We start from the raw sequence: 22,035 nt of genomic DNA on the forward strand, positions 1-22,035 counted from the left end.
CCTCATCTCAATATCAAATCTATTATCACATATAAAAACGAAATAACTCTTACTATCCGTGATCATAAAATGAAGGGTGCTTGAATGGTACTCACCCGAGTACCCTTTTACGAGCACTTAAGCAATATATACTCATAGATTGATACGATTGGAATGGGTCCGGCTCTTTGCCATATATTTTCCAATTACTATAAAACCCATTAAGAATACAATTCTTCGTTAAATTAATTCGCTTCCTTCTTTCTCCAATATTTTTTTTCATTTTTTATTATTTTTCGGCTTCAAGAATACTCGTAACTAGAAAAAAAAATGTTTATTGATAGAAGAATTCAATTTAGAGGTGGGATCGGAATTTAGTACACTTATTGAAGTAAGTATTTATTCAAGTGTATATAATCCAGGCTTCAACTATATATCATGCCCGTCTATAAATGTGCTATTACAAATTAGAGTGACAATCGGAGAGAAATATGATTTCAATCGTAAACAAATGAAAATTTCATTTCAAACTTAATCGTAATAGACAGACGAAAATTATATTTAAAACTTAAACGTAACAGACTGACGAAAATTATATTTCTAACTTAAACGTAACAAACATACGAAAATTATACTTCAAACTTAAACGTAACAGACAGAAGAAAATTATATTTCAAATTTAAAGATAAGAGACAGATTAAAATTATATTTCACACTTAAACGTAACAGACAGACGAAAATTATATTTCACACTTCAACGTAACAGACAGAGGAAAATTATATTTCAAATTTAAAGATAAGAGACAGATTAAAATTATATTTCACACTTAAACGTAACAGACTGACGAAAATTATATTTTTAACTTAAACGTAACAGACAGACGAAAATTATATTTCAAACTTAAACGTAACAGACAGACGAAAATTATATTTCACACTAGCTTACTTAATATTGGCCAACGTAGGATCCATAATATAGAAGAATGCATTCTTCTTGTGTATATAAGTGAGTGTGCTGCCGTGGACATTGACACTAACTGATGATATATTTGTACCGACTTCAAACCCAGTCAATTCTATAATAACCTTTTCATTTAGCAATGTTGGCAACCTTCAAGTGATCTCTCTCTCTCTCTCTCTCTCTCTCTCTCTCTCTCTCTCTCTCTCTCTCTCTCTCTCTCTCTCTCTCTTGTGAATTTTCTAGAAAGGATCTATGAACCCAATTCTAACAACCGAAAACTCTGATCCATACGTAGTTAATATGGATCCGGAATATGTGAAATTAAATTATGCTCTAAAAAGATGACAAATGTTGGATTTATTTTATAAACAATTATGAACACCCGATGTGTTTTTACTTTTGTATTTTGTATGTTATATGTTTTACTGACTTTCTTTTTTCCTTTTTTTTTTTCCAAACTGCTTGTAATTTGCATAATCAGAAAAAAGACAACTCCTTGAGAGTGATGTCAGAGAATCCAGCGCCCAAACTCTTTCCTTTTCGAATTCATTATTGAAAGGCGACACGGTTTTCTTATGTCGATAATGTGAATTTCTAAAGCACTTCCTTAAAAACGACTCTGTGATACCCCAAACAAAAGTTGGCAACGTTGTTGATTACTTCTTTGAACAAGATTTGTGAGCATGGAAAGGAAACGGGCTTCATTCAAATAATTTTTAGCCTTTAAACTGGCAAAGGCGGTTTAATCCATAAGGAACTGCGCGTACTTACCGTTGTGTTTATTATTTTGTTTGTTTAAACATTTGGAAGTATTTGTTCATATTCTCACGTCTGTAATTCTTTATTCGTTTATTTATACGATTCTTGCGTAAATTACTTTATAAAGCTGTTTATCTATTTTCTAGCAACCAGCGAGTACGCTGTTTTTTCCATTCTGTTTGTTTGGCTTTTTTTTTTTTAATGGCCGCAAGAGAAATATGTGTACGTTATACCTCTCCTCTTGGAATTTTTTGCAAAGAAAATCGCTTGCTTTTAAATTTAAACAAGACCGAATTTATCTGAAAACGGATAAATTTCAGACAGAACTAAAGACAAAGACCTGAGCAGATTCGAGCAATGTATGTACCTCTAAGTTAATGGATATAGCTCACCTAGTGGTACACCAATAAAAAAAAAAAAACATTTCATATTTATAGAAATTACAAACTGGACGCCCGGTCGTACAATACGCTTAAACATGATATTTTAATTCATGCAGATTGCGTATGTATTATTATAGAATTAATCCTTTATTGTATAATATATATTACGAAGAATCAATTGCCCGGTGGACTAAGTCGCAAAAAAAATACTGATAATGTCGTTCATGAAATTCTGTCTGTGTTCGGTTACAATATTACGCCAGCTTATATTGGGGTTTGGCGATTTTAAAAATAGTATTTTTCTCTTATAGATAAGAAATTATTAAGGTTATACAGGTGTAACGTAAAATATTCCCCTGTAAAATTCTTCTTTTTTTATCTATGAATTTTTTCGATTTTTGATACTTATGCGATGAATTTTTGTACAAACCATATCTAAGAACACTGCCAGACATATAAATTACCTTTGTGTGAAATTTTCAAAAGATAGGCTCAACCGTTTCGGAACCCACGAGGAAGGAACTCGCGGGCGCGCGCGCGCGCACACACACACACACACACACAAAGTGACTTTTATATGATAGTACAGATAAGAATGTGAGGAACAGCTTAATAATTATAAAACTCTGTGGACCGCCCAGGCGTTCTTGTTTGCCTGAATCTTGTATTATAATACCTAAATACACAATATATATATAATACATTAGATTATTATGTAATAATCATTCGATCACTATGGACGGATGTTACGACATTTAAGAATAAATGTTTAAACTTCAACGATATTTCTCGTGGTTGAGGTTGGCCGTAAGGTTAGTTCCTTACTAATGGAGTCAGAGATGGCTTCGTGACCAGGTTCGAATTTCCTGACAGTAGTAATCGTGTCAATCTGCACCGATGATTGCCGAAAGGATGAAACACTAGTGTCTGTAGGTATTTAAAAATTATTGTATATATATATATATAAAACTCTATGGACCGTCCGGGTGTTCTTGCTTGCTTGAATCTTGTATTATAATAAAGTCGTATTCCTGTTTGTTTACAATTTGATTAATATAGACAAAAAGTAAATTCATTTTCATACTGAAAACGGACTTATATACATTTATATTCCAACATATTTTCAACTATTAATAGCTGACAACATTTGTGTTTAAAACCGAAAATAAGCTATGAGAGTTATTTCCCCTTTAAGCTATGAAAGTTATGTATTTTATGATTCCCGAAATCAAGCATGGTATCACCTTTTGTAACAATTAGGATATTCGATGAATTTTAAATAATATGCGACTAATCCCTCCGTCCAGCAATATCTTTCGCCCTGAAACGCCGGGTATATTCAACTACTGCATGAATAAAAATTATATATTTTGCCAAACGAAATTGAGAAATAATAATCACGATCTCCCTTTAGCAAAGTTTAGTATTTCTTCTGATAAAACTCTTCATACTTTCAATCTTTATTCAATGAAAGAGAAATCCTCATAGACTGAGGCAATTATTTTCATTTATTTCATTTTATTTATTTTTTTTGGGGGGGGGCTCTCGTCCAGATGACCTTTTTCGGGGAGATCTGTAGTTCTCTGTTGATATTATGTTTTACTTGTAACGAGTCAAGTATATTTGGACATTTAGCCACAAACTCTTAAATGCCATTTTTTGGATCGGCGAGTTTCTTCGTTCTTTTGTTTGTTTGTTTGTTTGTTTGTTTTTTTGTTTTGTTTTTTATTCATTTATTTATTTCAATTTTCACCCCAAACAAGGCACAGTACCATTTTGAAGTAGGGGGCTACTATCCGGAACATAAGTTTTAGGGATATTATGAAGTGAGATGAGCAGCAAGATGTTTGTTCACATTACACTTGAACTTCTGCATGTCAGTACAGTTGGAAAAGCAAAATCCAAAAAGAGAGTTCCAAAGTCTAGCAGTTCTGGGGAAGAAACTATTGGAGTAGAAGGCTTTCTTGCACCTAGGGATCTCTACTGGGAAGGGGTGGGATTTAGCTGCTTGTCGGATTTGTCGGGGGTATTTACGTCGAAGGGGTACAAGTGTTTGTAGTTTGTCAGTATACATTCGCCATTAAAATACTTGTAGAACAGGAAAAGCTATGCAACATTTCGTCGATGGGACAGAGGTTCATGTTTAAACGAATTTTATGATGAATAAGATTTCCGAATAAATCCATATTTATGAATTCGGATTATTTCACGTCTATTAGTACGAAATGTAATAAAGTGTTTTTGTTATTGAAAAATTCCACACAAAACTGATTCGTTTGGAATTCATTTTGGCGCGATATAACTTCTTTCCCCCCGTTTTCAAGAATACGCTGAATGTAAATTCTTACTGGCGCCATAGTTTGAATCCAATAAAAAGCGTTCTCTCACATAGTTCATCTGAAATTTATTCATTATTTTATTTTATTTATTTATTTATTTATTTTTGCTTTTATTAAATTACCAGCGGGATGGGGGCGAGCCCGGCTTCCCCGGTCGTAATATACGCTTAAATATGATATTTTGATTTGTTCAGATTTCGTATATATCATTATAGAGTCGTGATTTCAATAGTGAAAAAAAAGTATTTGGGTGCCATCAGCTAGAATCGAAACCAAAAGACCCATAAAAAAACAGTCCAGAAAAAAATCCAATTACTTGATCCCCTAACAACGCTCTGCGACTCTTAGTTTCGGAAGAGATAGTTTGAAAATATGCAGACAGACAGACAGACATAGCGAGTTTTATAAATTAGATTTATTATTTACTTTTTTAGTTTTTAGTTTTTTATTTATTTTTATTTTTATTTTTATCAATTAAGTTTATTTTATTTGCTATTTTATTTATTTATGTGTATTTTTGTATATTTACATTTTTAATTTGTTTTTGCTTATATGAAATTATTTTTATTATATATATTTTGCATATATTTTTAATAACTAGCGGGGGAAGGGGCGCCCGGCTCCGTCTGGGCGTAAAATACGCTTAAATATGATATTTTAATTTGTGTAGATTTGGGTTCTTTTGTTTATTGATATTCACAGTAAAACCCCATTTATTTTTGTTTAGTTATTTATTCGCTTCCCCACTGAGCAAATTAGGCACAAGGCCGTTTTTAATGTGGAGAGAGAGGGAGGGGGGAAAGCGGGACCAGCTCCCGAGAGGTGGAAAATGGGAGCTGGATAGTGACAACTGGTATGAAGGGTTTCCCCTACATTGACCAAGGTCTGATATGTGGGGTTGGTATTTATTTGCTCCCCCACCGAGCAAATTAGGCACAAGGCCGATTTTTAATGTGAGGAGTGAAGGGGAAATGGGGACCAACTCCCCGGGGAGTAGGGGAGCTGGGTAGTGACAATTGGTATGAAGGGTTTCACCTACATTGACCAAGGTCTTATATGTGGTGTTACCCCCACATATGGTCTTTGCTTGCAGTATGTGTCGGAACAGATACTATACTTTAATAACAGAAAAAAAAGATATTGGCTCGAATGCCAAGAACAAAAAATGTGAAGTATTTTTCTGTTTATTTCAAAAGAAAATACAATAAATATATGGGTCGTGAATTGCATTCACTAGCAAAAGATCTAGCTAATTTGTATATTTTTTTAAACATTCATTTTAATTCATTCCCTATTAGTTTTTTTTCCGGTTTTCTTATGGAATAATCATCTTTAGTTAACTATTACGTGTAATTATATTCATGCAGATATTTTACATGATTTATACTTGCATAATATTTGCGTAAAAAGTTTATAGCAAACACAAAACTTTTTCCATGTATATTTATGTATAAGTTTATACATTTCTTTAAAAACCTTTTCCATGTATATTTATGTATAAGTTTACATATTTCTTTAAAAACTTTTTCCATGTATATTTATGTATAAGTTTATATATTTCTTTAAAAACTTTTGCCTACCAGACACTTCTGTCAGTTTTTAGTTTATAGACATGAAATTTCATATATAAGGTATTTAAACCTATGAAAAACTTTATACTTGGGTTTTAGCCCAGAAAAATCGGTACAAAAGTGTGAAAATTTAAAAAAAAATGAAATTTGCCAGGTAAAAGTTGAACGGTATTACGGATATGCATGCATAACGTAGTAGCTATTGTTTCGTGTTTTAATTTTTAACCTTACGGAAAACATGTCTTCATAGCTCAATCTTTAACGACAGAGAAAAATTAAATCGTAAGCTAGACGTTTTGCTTTCGATTCTCGGTGGTGGCGTACGAGTCATTTTTTTAAATTTGTTTTTTTTTTTACTTTTTAAAATCATTACTATATATTGAGTCCAATATTATATAATCTATAATATAAATCTCACCTGTCTGTTAAAATGTTTGTATGTCTGTCTAAAATATTTGACAGAGGCGATGGATTTTCAGGAGATTGGTATCATTTTCAAGCTCGACCCTTCGGACAACAAATACCGAAAAATTGTCCAAAAACATTAATTCCTTCACCCCCAACTGGGCACTTTTCTAATGGGAAGAGGTCGTATTTTTCCGCCGATATTTTCGAAAGCCATCCCCTTTTTTCGATTGTCTAGTTTTAATTTAAACCTACGTCACTTCCGGGTTGGCGATGGGTGCAACAGAAAACACGCCAGCTTTTGGGGGGGGGGGTTGTCACGTTTTTGGCCTCCTTTTTTTTTTTTTTTTGCTCAAGGCACACCTCAATCACCCAGGCAACACCGAGCACCCACGCTAGTATAATAAAGCAACTGGCCCTGATGGCATCCCAATTATAGTGTTAAAAAAGCTTCAACCAGAACTTACTCCCATACTTAGGAAACTATTTAAGCGCTGCCTTAAGGAGAAGTGCTTTCCGACTCCCTGGAAGACCTCATCAGTTTGCCCTGTATTTAAGAATTCAGGTGATAAGTCATCTCCCTCTACAGACCAATAAGTCTCCTGTGTGTTATGAGTAAGTTGCTGGAATCCATATTAAATAGAGAAATAGTCAACCACCTCAGCAGGAATAACCTTCTTAGTGACACACAATATGGTTTCCGCTATGCAAGATCTACCGCAGATGTGCTGACGGTTATATCTCACAGGATTAGTGAATCTCTTGACAAAGGCTTCCTTTCTAGGGCAATTGCTCTTGACATATCAAAGGCCTTCTACAAGGTATGGCATAAGGGTCTACTTCACAAGATTTCCAGCTACGGTATAACGGGAAATGTTTTCTCAATCATTAAATCATTTCTCTCCGATAGGCTCATAAGAGTAGTGGTAGATGGACAAAAATCGGAGGCCTGCAATATAAATGCTGGAGTCCCTCAGGGGTCAATCCTGGGCCCAACTCTCTTCCTGATCTACATCAATGACCTCCCTAAACACATACTTAAATCATTCGTTGACACCTATGCTGATGACACGACCATCTACGGCAACACATCAAATGCTGTAAATGACAAAGTTCTCTCTGATTCTCTCTCCTCTGATCTCGAGCGCGTGGTTCAGTGGGGGAAGATGTGACTGGTTATCTTTAATGCATCCAAAACCAAACTCCTATCCTTACATCATCAACGCTCTGATCCCCATCTGGCATCAATTGTGATGGATGGCTCTCGTCTGGGAGAGGCCCGTGTTTTGACAAGCTTCTGTGTTTGATCTTTACTCCTGATCTGAAATGGAACACGTACATCAAGTCTGTTGCCAAGGTCGCTGGAAAGATGGTGGGATCCTTCTACCGCTCAAGAAGATATCTCACTACTGATGCAATTCTCTATCTATATAAAAGCCAAGTACGTCCAAGGATGGAATACTGTTGCCATATCTGGGCAGGAGCTGCTAAAAACAGCCTATCCTGCCTTGACAGAGTACAAAATAGACTTCGTGGCTTAGTGGGGGATGCCCTCTTCTCTACCCTACAATCTCTCTCCCACAGAAGAGACGTTGCGAGCCTATCCTTGTTTTATCGTTATTTCCATGACAGGTGCTCGTCTGAGCTCCAATCTCTGGTCCCGCCTCGCCAATCTTTCACGAAAAACACCCGTCTAGCTGAATCCACTGTGAAAAATTTTCCCCACTCTATATCTGTGCCTAAATCAAAACGCGGATTCCATGAGCAAAGCTTCTTTCTTAGAACTGCACGCCTGTGGAACTCTGTTCCGTCTACCTGCTTCCCTCCGGACTACAACTTGGATGTCTTCAAGTCCAACGTTAACAAATTCCTAATGAACCGCCCCTTAAGTAAACACTTCATCAAATCTCCACACTAACGTAATGTACTTGCAATAACCCTTATCCCTGAGTTGCTTCCGGGCCTTGATAAGTGGTGATCACTGAGTAAATAAAAAAATAAAAATAATGATAATAAATACGAAATCTGCATTAATTAAAATATCATATTTAAGCGTACTTTACGACCGGGGTTGCTAATATTATAGAGCCGTGATTTCAAAAATAAAGAAAAAAGAAACTATTTGGGTGCCATCAGCTAGAATCGAAACCGAACACAAAACTGTAGCATTCAAAGCAGGTGACGTTACCACTGTACCAACGTGACATGCATATAAAACGGTTAAAAGTTAAAAATAAAACATAACTCAGATGAATGTACAAAATATTTGACGATTTATTTAATTTTTACCCATTTTTGATTCCTTAAAAACAATTTTAACCGAATAAAGAATAATATAAAAGAACGGCCCGTAGAAAATCTAATCATTTGAGGGCCCCTAGCGCGCTCTGAGACTTTAAATCTCGGATGAGATAGAGTTTGAAAATGTGGAGACAGACAGACAGACATATTCCCGTTAATATATTAGATTAATTTTTATTTTATTCTTTCATTTTTTGTTTTATATTTTATTTTATCGTTTTTAAATTTTAGTTAATTATAATTAATTAGCGAGACGAGGTACGCCCGGCTTTGCCCAGTCGTAAAATACGCTTAAATATAATATTTTAATTGGTGCAGATTTCGTATATATTATAATATATTTCAAAAAGTAAAAAAAAAAAGGTATTTTGGGTTCGATCAGCTAGAATCGAAACAGTAGCATTAAAATCTACTGACATTAATACTGTACCAACGTGACCCGCATATGCACTAATTAAAAATTGTAAAATTGTAAAATAAACTAAGATTTTTCGATATGGATCCCTTTTTTGACCCCTTAAAACCTATTTTACAAACTAAAGACTCACAAAAGAATGGGCCGTAAAAAGTCCAATCATTTGAGGCTCCGAGCGCCGCTCTGCGTCTTTCAGTTCCGGAAGAGATAGAGTTTGAACATATGGAGACAGACAGACATACAGCATTTTATATATTAGATTTAATTTAATTTTATTTATTTTCAAATCATTAAAAAAAAGAACAGTTGAATTCAGTTATTTTAGAAATAATATTTATGTTGAATTCAGTTATTTTAGAAATAGTATTTATGTTGAATTCAGTTATTTCAGAAATAATATTTATGTTGAATTCAGTTATTTTAGAAATAATATTCATGTTGAATTCAGTTATTTTAGAAATAATATTTATGTTGAATTCAGTTATTTTAGAAATATCATTTATGTTCAATTCAGTTATTTTAGAAATAGTATTTATGTTGAATTCAGTTATTTTAGAAATAATATTTATGTTGAATTCAGTTATTTTAGAAATAGTATTTATGTTGAATTCAGTTATTTTAGAAATAGTATTTATGTTGAATTCAGTTATTTTAGAAATAGTATTTATGTTCAATTCAGTTATTTTAGAAATAGTATTTATGTTGAATTCAGTTATTTTAGAAATAGTATTTATGTTGAATTCAGTTATTTTAGAAATAATATTTATGTTGAATTCAGTTATTTTAGAAATATCATTTATGTTCAATTCAGTTATTTTAGAAATAGTATTTATGTTGAATTCAGTTATTTTAGAAATAATATTTATGTTGAATTCAGTTATTTTAGAAATAGTATTTATGTTGAATTCAGTTATTTTAGAAATAGTATTTATGTTGAATTCAGTTATTTTAGAAATAATATTTATGTTGAATTCAGTTATTTTAGAAATAATATTTATGTTGAAATCAGTTATTTTAGAAATAGTATTTATGTTGAATTCAGTTATTTTAGAAATAATATTTATGTTGAATTCAGTTATTTTAGAAATAATATTTATGTTGAATTCAGTTATTTTAGAAATAATATTTATGTTGAATTCAGTTATTTTAGAAATAGTATTTATGTTGAATTCAGTTATTTTAGAAATAGTATTTATGTTGAATTCAGTTATTTTAGAAATAATATTTATGTTGAATTCAGTTATTTTAGAAATAGTATTTATGTTGAATTCAGTTATTTTAGAAATAATATTTATGTTGAATTCAGTTATTTTAGAAATAATATTTATGTTGAATTCAGTTATTTTAGAAATAATATTTATGTTGAATTCAGTTATTTTAGAAATAGTATTTATGTTGAATTCAGTTATTTTAGAAATAATATTTATGTTGAATTCAGTTATTTTAGAAATAGTATTTATGTTGAATTCAGTTATTTTAGAAATAGTATTTATGTTGAATTCAGTTATTTTAGAAATAATATTTATGTTGAATTAGTTATTTTAGAAATAGTATTTATCTTGAATTCAGTTATTTTAGAAATAATATTTATGTTGAATTCAGTTATTTTAGAAATAGTATTTATGTTGAATTCAGTTATTTTAGAAATAGTATTAATGTTGAATTCAGTTATTTACGAAATAGTATTTATGTTGAATTCAGTTATTTTAGAAATAGTATTTATGTTGAATTCAGTTATTTTAGAAATATTATTTATGTTGAATTCAGTTATTTTAGAAATAGTATTAATGTTGAATTCAGTTATTTTAGAAATAGTATTTATGTTGAATTCAGTTATTTTAGAAATAGTATTTATGTTGAATTCAGTTATTTTAGAAATAGTATTTATGTTGAATTCAGTTATTTTAGAAATAGTATTAATGTTGAATTCAGTTATTTTAGAAATAGTATTTATGTTGAATTCAGTTATTTTAGAAATAGTATTTATGTTGAAGTCAGTTATTTTAGAAATAGTATTTATGTTGAATTCAGTTATTTTAGAAATAGTATTTATGTTGAATTCAGTTATTTTAGAAATAATATTAATGATGAATTCAGTTATTTTAGAAATAGTATTTATGTTGAATTCAGTTATTTTAGAAATAGTATTTATGTTGAAGTCAGTTATTTTAGAAATAGTATTTATGTTGAATTCAGTTATTTTAGAAATAGTATTTATGTTGAATTCAGTTATTTTAGAAATAGTATTTATGTTGAATTCAGTTATTTTAGAAATAGTATTTATGTTGAATTCAGTTATTTTAGAAATAGTATTAATGTTGAATTCAGTTATTTTAGGAATATTATTTATGTTGAATTCAGTTATTTTAGAAATAATATTTATGTTGAATTCAGTTATTTTAGAAATAGTATTTATGTTGAATTCAGTTATTTTAGAAATAGTATTTATGTTGAATTCAGTTATTTTAGAAATAGTATTCATGTTGAATTCAGTTATTTTAGAAATAGTATTAATGTTGAATTCAGTTATTTTAGAAATAATATTTATGTTGAATTCAGTTATTTTAGAAATAGTATTTATGTTGAATTCAGTTATTTTAGAAATAGTATTTATGTTGAATTCAGTTATTTTAGAAATAATATTTATGTTGAATTCAGTTATTTTAGAAATAGTATTTATGTTGAATTCAGTTATTTTAGAAATAGTATTTATGTTGAATTCAGTTACTTTAGAAATAGTATTAATGTTGAATTCAGTTATTTTAGAAATAGTATTTATGTTGAATTCAGTTATTTTAGAAATAGTATTTATGTTGAATTCAGTTATTTTAGAAATAATATTTATGTTGAATTCAGTTATTTTAGAAATAGTATTTATGTTGAATTCAGTTATTTTAGAAATAATATTTATGTTGAATTCAGTTATTTTAGAAATAGTATTTATGTTGAATTCAGTTATTTTAGAAATAGTATTTATGTTGAATTCAGTTATTTTAGAAATAGTATTAATGTTGAATTCAGTTATTTTAGAAATAGTATTTATGTTGAATTCAGTTATTTTAGAAATAGTATTTTTGTTGAATTCAGTTATTTTAGAAATAATATTTATGTTGAATTCAGTTATTTTAGAAATAGTATTAATGTTGAATTCAGTTATTTTAGAAATAGTATTAATGTTGAATTCAGTAATTTTAGAAATAGTATTTATGTTGAATTCAGTTATTTTAGAAATAGTATTAATGTTGAATTCAGTTATTTTAGAAATAGTATTAATGTTGAATTCAGTTATTTTAGAAATAGTATTTATGTTGAATTCAGTTATTTTAGAAATAGTATTTATGTTGAATTCAGTTATTTTAGAAATAGTATTTATGTTGAATTCAGTTATTTTAGAAATAATATTTATGTTGAATTCAGTTATTTTAGAAATAGTATTTATGTTGAATTCAGTTATTTTAGAAATAGTATTTATGTTGAATTCAGTTATTTTAGAAATAGTATTTATGTTGAATTCAGTTATTTTAGAAATAGTATTTATGTTGAATTCAGTTATTTTAGAAATAGTATTTATGTTGAATTCAGTTATTTTAGAAATAATATTTATGTTGAATTCAGTTATTTTAGAAATAGTATTAATGTTGAATTCAGTTATTTTAGAAATAGTATTTATGTTGAATTCAGTTATTTTAGAAATAGTATTTATGTTGAATGCAGTTATTTTAGAAATAGTATTTATGTTGAATTCAGTTATTTTAGAAATAGTATTAATGTTGAATTCAGTTATTTTAGAAATAGTATTTATGTTGAATTCAGTTATTTTAGAAATAGTATTTATGTTGAAGTCAGTTAATTTAGAAATAGTATTCATGTTGAATTCAGTTATTTTAGAAATAGTATTTATGTTGAATTCAGTTATTTTGGAAATAGTATTCATGTTGAATTCAGTTATTTTAGAAATAGTATTTATGTTGAATTCAGTTATTTTAGAAATAGTATTTATGTTGAAGTCAGTTATTTTGTAGAAGGTGTTTATTTTTCAAGCTGTTTAGATCATCAATAGTTAGGTTGTAGTGTTTGGTTTGGTTTGGTTGTTTTATGGTGTATTTTATCGTTCTTGTTCCATGCCCTGCCGAATATGAATGAGTTTTGCAATGGGAGAAGAAAAATGGTTACAGTATTAATGTTTGGTAGATTTTAAGTTAGGAAATCAGTCAGGAAGTGGAGGAGATAGAAAGGGGAAATGGGGAGAAAGGTGGGTTGTTTTTGTTTTTGGTTTTACATAACATAATTAAGTTTTGCTAAAGGAAGTCGAAAAACAAAAATCATCAATGTAAGGTGCATTTCATCTCTTGAAGCCAATATCTTCAGACGGCCTGTTGTAATTTCGGAATGTTTATGTATCAGATATGTAAAACTATGTTTTTAGTTGGTACTAGCAGTTCAACCCAGCTTTGCTCGGGCCCTATATATTGTTCATAACTTTATGTGCATATGTTTGACTCATGTCTAGGTAACCTACATCTAAAATTTCAAGTGTTTAGACCCAAAATTGGCGGAGGAGTTTGGTAGAGTTTTCAAAAATCAATTCGTTAAATTTTAACCCCATTTACAGTAAAATTTCTTACCGAAACGAATTCAAAGATTTTCCCAAATGTCAATACCCCTTATGTCAAATCTCTATTCTGGAAACTGAAAATTGACAGAGTAGTTTTGTAGGGAAATTTACACACACAGACACACACACACACACGCACATACAATGTCATTTTTATAGATATATAGATTTCGCTCATGTAAAAAAATATGTTGATGCTTTTTGAGTTGTTAATTGAAAATTTGTAAATATTTGAGTGATTGTTTAGAATTCCGCTTATTTAAAATCACAGAAAAATCGGTTTAGTGTACCTACTCGTTATTAAAGAAAATATCATATTCTAAATATTATATAAATTGCTCAATCAAAAAAAATCAAATTTCATGACTAAGCGAGACGTAGTTATTTGATCAACTATCGTGTATAAATAAGTCAGAGAAACTCAATTCGAACTATCGAGATCTGGCTTATAATAAATACACTTATAAAATCACAAAAAATCGTAAAGTTTTATTTCCAAAAATAATTGTTCGTATATATATATGTATATATATATATATATATATATATATATATATATATATATATAAGCGAAAATGTGTGTATGTATGTATGTATGTATGTATGTGTGTTTGTATGTATGTATGTGTGTTTGTATGTCTCGCAAAAATTTCGACAGAAGCGACGGATTCTCACGAAATTGGTATCATTTTGAAGCTCAACATCTTGGATGCCAAATATCGAAAAAGTGGCCAAAAACATTAATTACTTCACCTCAAACAGGACCCTTTTCTACAAGGATGAGTGCCGAAAAAATCGTTACTTCATTTTCTCTCCTGCTACTACGATGATGACGTCATGTTTGACATAGAAAACATTGACGGTAGTTTAAACCACCTGCAAGTGTTTTTAAAGATTTAATTTTATCTGTTCTCAAATGTTATGTCTCTATGTCGTAGGGGTAACGTGTCAGGTATTTTTCTCCGCATTAACCTCAATGCTTCGGGTTCGAGCCTATCTTCCTACCTTAACTTTTTTCCCTCTTTTACACCTTCCCCCCCTTTTTTACGTTTGTTCGCTGCTTTGCTTTGTTTTTTTAACATCGTGTTTTCTTATAATATTAAAACAGGGTAACCCTCTCCTAGATACACACCTCTAAATATTCGGGCAACGCCGGGTACCACCCCGCTAGTATAAATATAAAATTGAAAAAGGTGACGGCAAGTAAAAGCATATTGAATTGGAAAAGGCAATAATAAACAGTTAAACTGCTTTAGAACACGCTTTTAGATTCGAAAAAATAATTTTACTTTCTTTATTTTCTAATTTCGGATTTAAAAACCACTCGACCGAGAAAAGGCGATAGACTTTAGACGTTTATTCCTAGGAAAAAAACAACAAATCTCAGAAACCCTTTTCTGTGACGAGAGATTTTTTAAATCCGAAATAATCGATTTAATCGTTTAAATTATAATCGTTTTAAAACAATTATGTCTTCTTTTCAGAACGTTTAATACAAGATGGGAAAAAAGCAAATACGCACAATTTTCTTATTTCAATTCAAGCTAGGCCGAAAAAATGCTGAAACAGCTCGGGATATCAATGAAGTGTTTCGCCCAGTAACCACTACTGAACGCACTATACAATGGTGGTTTAAGAAAATTCGTGGCGGCGATGAGAGTTTTGAAGATGATGAGTGTAGTTGTCGGCTATCGGATGTTGACAACGATCAATTAAAAGCTTCAGTCGAAATCCAAGGACAACTTTTCAAAAACTTGCTTCTGAATTAGACGTAACAATGCTTTCCAACCACTTGACAGAATTTGGAAAGAAAACAAAGCATGATAAATGGGTGTCTCGTAAATTTAACGACAACCAAAAGAAACGACGTTATAAAGTGTCATCTTTCCTTCTTTTACGCAACACGAGCGGCCTGTTTCTCGACCGGGTAGTGGCTTGCGATGAAAAGTAGGTTCTTTACGACAACCTGCGGCGTTAAACTCAGTGGTTAGACGCCGGCAAAGTTCCACGACATTCTCGAAGCCAGAGTTGCAGCCAATGAAAGTCATGCTGAATGTTGATTGTTTGCGACCGGTTTCTTCCACTACAGTTTTTTAAAGGGAGTGAAATTATTACGGCGAATAATTGTCAACAAATGAAAGTGAAATGCAATAGAAAATTCAACAACAACACCCAACATTAGTCAGCAGAAAAGGCCCAATTCGCCTCCACGACAATGTCCGGTCGCATGTTGCTAAAGCGACACTGCAGAAGTTTAACGAACTGGGCTGCTAGACTATACCTTATCGACCGTACTTTCCAAATCTCTCACCTAACGACTACCACTTTTTCAAGCATCTCGACAACTTTCTGCATAAGAAATGCGTCAAGAACCTAAGCAATATCTAAAACGCCTTCAGTGGCTTCATCGCCATCAGAACGCAAGATTTTTACGTTACTGGCATAAATACACTTCTTTTGCGTTGGCAAAAGTTGTATTGATTCTGATGAGGTTTATTTCAATCAATCAATTTTTGTTTGAGCCGACATATGTCTATCTAGATTTAAAAGTTAAAAACCGCAAGAATTTTCTTGTCAACTTGATATATATATATATATATATATATATATATATATATATATATATATATATACATATGTATATACATATACATTACTATATATATAAATATATACATATTTATACACACACACACACAGAGAAACACACACACACACACGCACACACATATATATATATATATATATATATATATGAAGTGGTTATTTCCCATATTTCACTGTATAAAATGTTGAGTTCTACTCAATAAGGTTTATTTATACCAAATTGTCACAATCGGCTGTTCATAAGAAAAAACTCACACTTACATTATATATTCTAGCAAAAATGATTATATATAAATAGCTACATCACTAAATGATTGCTAATATATATATATATATATATATATATATATATATATAGCTAGATCGCAAAAATAAAAACAAATAAAATAAGATCTACGTAAATCGCGATATAGGCAAACATTCGTGCGAGATGGTCCAGTGGTAAGAATATAGGCTTCTTACCATAAGGTCCCTACTTCGAATCTCGCAAGATTCAGCAACTCTAATGAGTCGTAGACGACGAAACACGTCTTAGTGGGTAATTACATTTTACAAAGAATATATATGCCGCTCCCCATTTTGGGGATACCAAATTGGTCAAAGGGAAAATTATTCCCAACTCGCATTTAGGTAAACATGCACTTTCGTATAAATAATTGAATTCATTCAAAACGTATCGCAAAAACAAATAAAATAACATCTATATAGCTACATGATATATATATATGTGTGTGTGTGTGTGTGTGTGTGTGTGTGTGTGTGTGTGTGTGTGTGTGTGTGTCAAATCAAACTTTAGTCATTCAATAAATGTAAAACTTTATAACGTGAAATATTTAAATTACACATCAAAAGAGTTTTATTATTCTATGTAAGACAAAGAATACATCTGAAATATTATAACTGCTTATCCTGTACGATTTCGATATCTACCATCTCTTCAGATGAGAAATTATTAACAAATAGTTATAATGGTTTACACCTTATTTGCTAAAGTCAGTGAGACATGGAATATCACAATTAAAAATTGTTTAAGTATTTAAATGTCATAGAGTAAGGGAAGTTAATAAAAGGATATAAAAATTCACATCCAAATTGCATGGTAAAATTCGAAGTGAATGTCTTAGATAGCAGTGTTGTAAAATGATCCAAACTGTATTTTAAGTAATCCACATTACAAGGTAATGGTCCGAAGTAGACATTTTCCTGGAGCAATTTTCTTTGTTTATATAATGGGTCCGGTAGAAAAAATTTTATTTAGGTCCTGTGGATCTGTTTATTAATAAACATATAAGTTAATATATTTAATATTTTTATAATTATAGTACATGAGCATCAAATTCCACTCCAAAATAACTTCAAATTGTTAATAAAATTAAAATAAAACCGCTTTCAGTTGACAGACAACGCAAATTAAGAGAAACTGAACTGATAAGAAAAATGAAAAATGAAAAAAGAAAAATTTTAAATTAAAAAATTAAAAAATCAAAAATTAAAATTAAAAATTAAAATAAAATGAAAACTGAAAAGGATAAAAATAAATAAATAAATAAAATAAAATAATAAAAGTAAAATAAAGTAAAAGAACGAAAAGAAAAGAAAATACTTACGCGTAATAAAATAGCGAATATAAGAGATGATAAGATAAAATAAAATAAAATAAATGGGAAGGGAGGGAAATAGATTTAAGAATAGGGAGAGATAGAAAATAGAAAATAATAATGAAGAAAGAAATAGAGGGGGGAAAGAGAGAGAGGGGAAGAGGAACTAAGAAGACGAAGTCAATAAACCTTTATAAAATAAAGTGGCAGGCCGCGAAAATAGGTCAGAACGCGAAAGTAAGTCTTGACATATACAGGAAAGAAAAAGAAAAAGAAACAAATAAAAAATCACGCATGTCAAATAGAAATTCCCACTTAAATAAATTTAAATCAATTTAAATCAAGTCAACGTAAAATAATCTTATCCAATATATACAGTACAATTCTTACTAATATATATGTATGCTTTCTTTGACAATATTAAACTGAAAATTTAGAACTATAATAATCTGTGGAAGTAATTTGCAAAGTAAATCTAGGTTTATTAATAAAACGTGTTATAAATATTATAATACTTATAATAGTACATTACTGAGAAAATATCAAAATATTAATAATAATACTTAAATGAAAAACAACTTTATATATATGAAAAATTAAGGTATAATAACTACGCCTATAAAAGCAGGGTTTCTATAGTATGCAATGTATATCGAGCAATTTTTATTCAGGTGGAATAGTACTTATAGAATATTACTGCCAATAATATTTTGTAAAACTTATAATCACAGGTTTCCATACCAGTTGATTGTTAGATCATTTTATTCTTTCCACAAACGCCGGTGGGAGCTCGGATGCCCGCGGTCAGGCTGGCTTTGGTATTGTGGGAGGTCATGTTGGTGATGTTTTCGACGGATCACTAAACGAAGTAATCCAGGGGCTTTAGATCTGGAGAGGAGAAGGGCCAGTGAGAGAAGTGTACAAAGTCGTGGCTTCTGAAGCGAAGCATTGGTTTCTTTTAAATGTGGGTTGCCGCCGAGTCCTGCTGCTACAACGAAGATCTGACAGTCGCCACCTAATTGCACCAGAGGATCACCACAGTCTTCAGAACATCTAAGTACACTTTACTGCTGATTTTCAAGCCGCCTTCGAAGATGTGAGGTGACATCATGTGGCCCTCACTTGAAACATCACCAAAGATTATAAGCCTGGTCGGAAACTTTGTTTTCATTGCCCTGGACACCTCCCTTTTATTCGTGGCAATTTAGTGATGCATTTTGAAGGTGCTGGCAATGGTTCTGTTCTCATAACCTGGATCGTTAAAGAGCAGGAGTTTTACAGCGGCGCATGTCCGATCTTGTTGGTTGAACATTGTGTCACTAAGACTCCTATCACAATTGGAATTTGTGCACAATTGGCGAATTAGTAGATGGTCTGCAACAACAAAAGAAAACCAGTTTTAATCAAACAGAAATGCAATAATGTATTTTCTATGGCGACAATTTTTGTCGTTTCCTCCCGTATATATGGCAAATAAATTACACAGAGGTATCCGCATTAACTTCCCGCATTATGTCTGCTGATTACCTGCGATATGAAATACAGACGCCTCTATGTAGCTTCAATACAATATATATATATAGATATATATATATATATATATATATATATATATATATATATATATATATATATATATATATATACCATTAAATAAATTAGGCATTTTTGTCTATTAATTTAATTTTCGATCCTTTCCAACTTCCGAATAAGAGTTTTTCACTTCTGGCAAGAAATAGCTTATGTAATCACCATATTTATCATAAGTTCGAGTACTTTCCAATTATTCGAGATTCATCGTCAGGGATAAATTACTTTTCCAGGATAAAAAGGGTCCCTCAACCCGTTTATACGATAGACGGGAAAAGGTAAATGATTGTGTCAACCTCCTCTCCCCTAGAAGTGACACGATAGTCATGACAGAGACTAACCAGGGTCAGCTATCAGGCTTTGATAAAGAAAGGCTCCCCTATCACCACCAACTCTAACACCCAAAAACACAAGATAATAGGCTTAAAATCTCAACAAATAATTGTGTGTACAATTCCAATACTGACATCAAACCGTGTACTTATTTCTATACGTCCTCATCCATGAAATTCTTTATTTGGTCAATCAACTTGCTCCCTGTGACTTTTGGTTAATTTCTAAGCTCAAGGAGAACCTTTGAAGCTGTCGTTTTGTGAAAATTGAAGAGATGAAATAGGCTGTGATTTTTTTTTTACATGAGGGTCACCAGTTATCAAGGCTCGAAGACCACTCAGGGGTAAGGATTATTGCGTGTACAGTAATAAATGAGATAGTATTGTAGTAATCATTAGTATTGGGGGTCTTGATAGAGGGTCTTACTTAAGGGGGCAGTTTGTCAGGAGTTTGTTTATGTTGGACTTGAAGACGTCAAAGTTGTAGTCAGGTGGGAACAAGCAAGCGGCAGAGAGTTCCACTGGCGTTCAGTTCTAAGAAAGAAGCTTTGCTCATAGAATCTACGCTTGGATTTAGGCACAGATAAAGAGTGGGGAAAATTGTTGACAGTAGTTTCAGCCAGACGGGTGTTTCTCGTGAAAGATTGGCGAGGGGGGGGGGACGAGGGATTGGATCTCAGACGACCATTGTTACGTTCACACAAGAGAACTTCCATGCGGCGTTCACTATGTTGTTGAAACGGTAAATCAAGGGCATTGCAGCCGGAGAAGATTACTTCGAAGGGGACTAGAGGCACCTCGTACATGGGTTGATAGACATAAAGCTAGATCATTGTAAGTTGACGACACTGTAGGTATAAATTTTATCAAACAGTAGTTCTCATGAATACTAAGCCAGCAAAAGACTGTTCCAGAACCACCCACACACACACACACACATACACACACATACACACACACATTAACATACGCACGCCCGCACAGAAACACACACATACACACAGTAACACACACACACGCACACAGAATAGCACACACAGTTATATATATATATATATATATATATATATATATATATATATATATATATATATATGCGTCTTGTGCGTAGACGTAGTAAAACACGTGTAGACTTTAATTGGTTTCCAGCTCAGTTGATTCTTTTAATCTCCTTCCTGTAGAGCTGTAACCAGAGACTCTTGAGAAGTCAACTCCTTTCGAGCAGCTTAAGAGCAGATTTTATCTTCTTTTCGTTATTGTTGTTAACGTCGACCTTTTGAAGACATTTAAGGGACACTCCAACGATGATCGCTGCTCGTAGAAACGGCGTCCGACTGCACCATGTTCTCGCATACGTAAACAGTCGAGAATGCATTTCTACGCGAGAAATTATATTGGCATCTTGAAATACAACTTTCATTCGATGAAATGAGAATGCAACAGAACTGGAACCTCTACTTTTAGCAAGTGTTTGTATTACGACGCCGTTCACGTGTGTTAAATGAAGGGTGTTTTATAAAGAAGGTAAACTTTAAATTTAAATAACAGAAATATATTTTTATTATACGAATATGTAGTTTATTCCAAAGATTAATTTTTGGCATTATAATCTAAATACAATTTCTGACAAAGGGTTTCCGCTGTTCATACGTATATGACGTAAACTAGAGGTTTAGTTTGGTTTGTTTTGCGGCATATCAACCCTTTTCGGGTTATTTAATGCCGAATCTAGTTATTTTGGAAGTAGTTTTCATGTTGCATTCAGTTATTTTGTAGAAGGTTTTTATTCTTCAAACTATTTGTATCTTCAATCATTCGTTTGTAGTATTAATTTATTTTTATTTCGGACTACTAGTCTCATCTTTATTAGTTGTTGTTTTTTCATCTTTTATTGGATTGTTTATTCACAACGTTTCGGCCAACTAATTCCTCTGGCCTTCGTCAGGTGGTAACCGCGACGGATAGGAACTTCGAATCTCCTAACTGCATTCTCAGCCATCACTGCCATCCGTAGTTGTTGATCGGCCTTCGGGGCCCGTGGCGCAGTTGATAGAGACGTTGAATCTCTACAATTCCAGATGAACATTGTCTGAAGATAGCGGTTTCAATCCCACCCAAAGCGTGCCAGAGGTTAATGTGCCAAAAATGTGGTGAGACGACAACAAACGTTGTGAATAAAC

The sequence above is a fragment of the Euprymna scolopes genome, chromosome 13 (genome assembly GCF_053919585.1).
Source record: "Euprymna scolopes isolate OS-2025 chromosome 13, ASM5391958v1, whole genome shotgun sequence".
Classification (NCBI taxonomy): domain Eukaryota; kingdom Metazoa; phylum Mollusca; class Cephalopoda; order Sepiida; family Sepiolidae; genus Euprymna; species Euprymna scolopes.